Source organism: Elephantulus edwardii, unplaced genomic scaffold (assembly GCF_000299155.1).
Source record: "Elephantulus edwardii isolate Elephantulus edwardi_28Jun2011 unplaced genomic scaffold, EleEdw1.0 scaffold00052, whole genome shotgun sequence".
In the NCBI taxonomy this organism is placed as follows: domain Eukaryota; kingdom Metazoa; phylum Chordata; class Mammalia; order Macroscelidea; family Macroscelididae; genus Elephantulus; species Elephantulus edwardii.
Genome location: NW_006399802.1, coordinates 2291041 through 2296270, shown reverse-complemented (window position 1 = coordinate 2296270; position 5230 = coordinate 2291041). Strand labels below are relative to the sequence as shown.

The window sequence follows — 5230 nt, the reverse complement described above, 5'->3', positions numbered from 1 at the left end:
TCCAGAATGGACAAAATACTGCACAGTTTGATCACTACGAAAGTACTGAGAAGCAAGCTGCACAGGACAGCTCCACGTCAGTCAAGGCCTTTAACACCGTGTAAGGCACATCTGAACCAACAGATTTCAGCATGGTAAACACACATCAGTGCTGGGAATTCCCAGGGCTGGAAAGAGAGTGGTGGAGGGCAGAACTAGTCCTTGGTAGCTCTCTCCTCCTTCAGTTGAAAGCCTTGGCCAACACACAGAGGTTGGCCAGGGGTGGTGGCACTGCACCACTGATCTCTCGGTGCTTGTCTAGGATGTTGCCTAGAGCAGGTAGGAGTTGGTGAAGCCCTGGGAGCGAGCGCACTCCCGCGCATTAAGCGGTGCTGCTCCCGGTGGAGCATCCGGCCCTGCTTGCCCGTGGGCTCAGGGTTAACGATGGTCGGTCGTGCAGAAGAAGCCGTCTCACTCCAGCTGTCCGTAGAGACCAGCCCAGCTGCTGTGATTGTTCCTGGTGTGGAGCAGGTACCATTGTAAGAGGGTGTTGAACTGCGGAGCCGCGGAGGGGCGCCAGTGGGGCTGCTTCCTGTGCCCTGCTTCCTGCTTCCGGTGGTTGTGGTGGGGGCAGCCAGCTCCTTGGCCTTGTTGCCTTCGGAGAGCTGCGTCTAGATGCTGGGCACGTGACGCCAGTTGGAGCCTGGGTCCAGCGAGATGTGCCGCATGCCAGCAGCCACCATTGCGCTCAGGTCTTTGCAGATGTGGTCTTGGAGCATGGACTGCTGACAGGCACTCCAGAGCTGCCCCTGGAATCAGGACAGAGGCTCCTTGTAAGAAATCTCCAGCGGCCGAGGCGCCTATTCCGCATCTCGGGGAGGTCAGACAACGTGTCCCGCACCTCGTTATGTTGCTGGGAAACTTCTTGTCATTCACTACGAGGCTCAGCGTGCAGACTCGGGGTGCAAACACGTGCAGTGGCTCTGGGAAGAGGGGATGACTTCTCTTCCCCATGATGATGGCCCGCCTCTGCGGCTGTGGCACGCTCTACTGGCCAGCCTACTGCTCGCCGAGCATGCACTGATGGCCCATGCAGACCAGGCACCGGAGGGTCAGCTTCAGGACCACAGAGGGCTTGGAGTCAAAGTTCTAGACGTTCTCCAGGAGGAAGAAGCAGGGTCGGAGGTGGTCACAGTAGCTGAGGAAGGAGACCACCAAGGAGTTCTTGAACTTCGAGCAGGGACAAAAGTTGAAGCTGTTCATGCCACTAAACCGTCGGCATCGTGTCCCGTGGCGCAGCAGCTCCTCGTCTCCCTTCCGGGGCAGCCTCTGGCTATGGGAGTTGGTCTGCTCCCCGCCATGACCTGCTTCAGCAGGATGTTGCAGTCCTCATTGAACACTGTGGTCTTGGGGTTGTTCAGCCGGAACGCGTGAGCTGCGGGCTCCCGCATTTCAAGGACCCACAATGTCTCAAAGACACCTGTTTGGTGAAATCCTCTGACAGCCCCCCACAGCCAGCAAGCACATCCAGAATACGAAGCTTGACAGCTGGCCTTCCACATCTGGCTCACTCGGTGCTGGAGGCTTTGGTGGTGGACCTTTCCCTTCTCCCTTCCCTTTACCTTTATTTCTGGGATTCCTGGCATGGTGCAAAGGCTGTTCAAAGCTACTGGGTTTCACATTTTAGGCCTTGAGGAAGTAGAAGCACTTTGAGCCCTTTGCAGAGTACTCCTGGATCCACTCAGGATAGTCCTCCCCATACTCCATACTCCGTGAAGCAGCAGCCCTGCACATCCTTGAAGTCTACCACGGCCTCCTCATCACTCCAGTAAAGCAGCCTGATGTCTGCCTGGCAACTCGCTGGAATGGACCTGTGTGTGTTTTCTGGTCAGCAGTACTTGTGGACCCTCAGCTTGATGTCAACTCCATTGGTCTTGCCATTGTCCTTCTTGGGACAGAAGATCTCCTTTATCTGGCCAATTTGGTATGGGTCAGAAAAATCCAGGTTGCTGCCTTTGATGTTGTTGTTGTTGTTATGTGCCATCGAGTAGCCTGCGACTCATAACAACCCTATGAACAACAGCCCTAAACTCTCCTCTATCCCTAACCAATTTTATTGTCTCCAACAGGCCTATTGCCATTACCTCAGTGACTGAATCAATCCTTCTCATTGAGGGTCTTCCTCTCCTGGGCTGTCCCTCCAGCCACCCAAGCATGATGTCCCTCCCCAAGGACTGATCCCACCTTGCCACATGTCCACAATGTCAGACAGAGCTTCAGAATCCAAGGACCAGCCTGGCTTCACCTTCTCCAGGACAAACTTGTTTGTTCTCCTAGCAGTCCATGGTATATTCAATACTCTTCTCCAGCACCACAGCTCAAAGGCATCAACTCTCCTTCTATCATCCCTGGTCACAGTCCAGCTCTCTGATGCACAGCAAGTAATTGCAAAGATCATGGCCTGTATCAGGCACACCTTAGTCTCCAGATTGACATCTTTGCTCTTCAGTACTTTGGAGAGGTCTCTGAAAGCAGACTTTCCTGATGCAATTCGTCTTTTAATTTGTCTGCTGGTACCAAGAGTGTTGATTGTATAGCCAAGCAAACTGAAGCTGTCAACAATCTCAATCTCTTCACCATCTATCATGATGCTGCCAGTTGGCCCATTGGTGAGAATCTTTGTTTTCTTGATGCTAAGCTTCATATTGAAGGCTGCAATCCTTGACCTTCTACAGTAAGCGCTTCAGGTCCTCCTCAGTTTCAGCAAGCAGGAAGACAAAGTATTACAATGAAATGTGCAAGGAACTTGGATCAGAAACTCAAAAGGGCCGAACTCACTCAGCATTTCTTAAGCTGAAGGAACTAAAGAACAAATTCAAACTTCAAGTTGCAATACTTAAGGATGCTTTGGGCAGAATATTACATGATCCAGGAAGCATTCATAGAAGATGGAAAGAGTATACAGGGTCATTGTACCAAAAGGAATTGGTGGAAATAAAAATTTCATGAAATAACATATAAGCAAGAGCCTGTGGTGATGAGAAGTTCAAGCTGCTCTGAAAGAATTGGCAAAAAACAAGGCCCCAAGAATTGATGGTATACTGATTGACATATTTCAACAAACAAATGCTGCCCTGGATGTGCTCACCAAGTTGTGCCAAGAAATTGGAGGACAACCACCTGGCCAAACTGACTGGAAGAGATCCCATTCCAAAGAAAGGTGATCTGACAAGAGTGTGGAAATTATCAAATAGTATCATTGATATCACATGTAAGCAAGGTTCTGCTGAAGATTATCCAAAAACAACTGGATCCGCACATCATCAGAGAACCTCCTGAAGTACAGGCTGGATTTAGAAGAAGCCATGGCACTGGGATATTATTATGTCAGATGGATCTTGGCTGAAATCCGAGAGTACCAGAGGACTGTCTATCTGTGTTTCATTGACTATGCAAAGGATTTGACTGTGTGGGTCACAACAAACTGTGGCTGACTCTGAGAAGAATGGGAATCATAGAACACTTGATTGTGCTAATGCAAAAGCTTTTCTTGGACCAAGAGGCAGTCGTCAGAACAGAGCAAGGAAACAGTGCATGGTTCAAAATTGGAAAGGGTGTGTGTCAAGGATGTGTCCTATCTCCATACCTTTTCAATCTATATGCAGAACAGATTCTGGGAGGCTGGGCTCTATGAGGAGAAGTGTGGCATTAGAATTGGAGGTAAACTCATCAACAACCTGCGTTGGTGCAGATAACACCACCCTGCTTGTCTTTGATGTAGTCAGTGGATTTCCGGTAGTGTTCTGGATACAGCTCTTCATCCACAGGCTCTCTTTGGGAGTGCCTCGTAGGGCTGGACACCTTGATGTTGAACGTGAAGGCCTCCAGCAGGACGTACACATTGTCTTCTACTTGGTACTGAATGTCATTCTTGGTGGCTTTGTTGTAGATGATTCAGTCATCCAGGTCTTTGAGCTGTTCCAGGACCCTAAGAATTACTTTTTTATGGAATTTCTATGTCCAGTTTTTTGAGGAAATGTCAAACTGCCTTCCAGAGTGTGTGTACCATTTTACAATCCCACCAACAGTACATGAGAGTTCCTATCTCTCCACATCCTCTCCAACATTTAACAAGACTTGCTGTCTCATTAAACTTTGCCACTTCTACTGGGGTGAGATGATCTCTCAAGCAGTTTTTATTTGTCTCTTGTTGCCAATGATTTTGAGCATTTCTTCATATGTCTGTTGACCATCTGAATGTCTTCCTCTGTGGAAAGTGCTGGCAAAATTAGACTGTTATTTGCAGAAAACTAAAACAGGATCCACTTCTCACACCATACATAAAAATCAACTCAAGGTGGATCAGAGACCTGAGGTAAAGCCAAAAACCATAAAGTTCATCAGAGACAACCTGGGACCATGCTTAGAAGGCCTAGTCTATGGTATAAAGAGGCTGATAAATACAGCCAGAAATACCAATCTGAAGTGGATAAAATTGATGACTGGGACCTTCAAAAGAGTAAATCCCTGTATGCATCAAAAACTTTTTTTCCAACAGGGTGAAAAGAAAACCTACAACTGAGACAAAACATTTGGCAATACCAACTCAGACAACGGTCTCATAACAAAAAGTTTATAGAATACTTCTGTGCCTCCAGAAGAAAAAGACTGATAACCCAATTACAAAATGGGAAAAATTATTTTTTATTAAAAGCAATAGCTACTACTTTTAGAGTCAGATGCTTTACGTCCATGATCTTATTTAGCTCTTAAAACAATAGTATGAATGGGTACCACACCCTCCTTTTATAGACAGACAGAGAAAAGCCTAAAAAAGTTAGATATCTTGCACAGGAGTCTCAAAGCAACTTTATGTAGATCTAGAATTTGAACCTACTTTTCATTGGCTAGTCAAACACAGAATTGCCAAGGAAAGGGGTAAACTCCCTGTCACTGGAGGTGATGCAGAGGCTAGTTGATGCTCAAATAGAAGCAGGGATGTTGGAGGTGAGGAAAGGTTTGGATGATGATTCAAAAGACCCTCTGAAGAAAATGGTTAGAATAACGTTTCACATATTAATAGCTGGCCGTATTCTCCCCAGATGAATTCAAAGTATTATGTAATGGCAAAATGAGTATGCTCCAGTGACAGTCTATACAAAACCAAGTTAATTTTCCCCCCTATATGATAAAATACACTTGTGGTATCTACTCATGTGGTTTGATTAGGTAGGCCTGTCCTACTGACATT

At 47.2% G+C, this 5230-nt stretch overlaps 1 pseudogene; it reads right to left on the bottom strand.

The window, feature by feature from the left end:
• Positions 1-220: 220 nt before the first annotated feature.
• Positions 221-4733, bottom strand: LOC102860484 (annotated as a pseudogene).
• Positions 4734-5230: the final 497 nt, after the last annotated feature.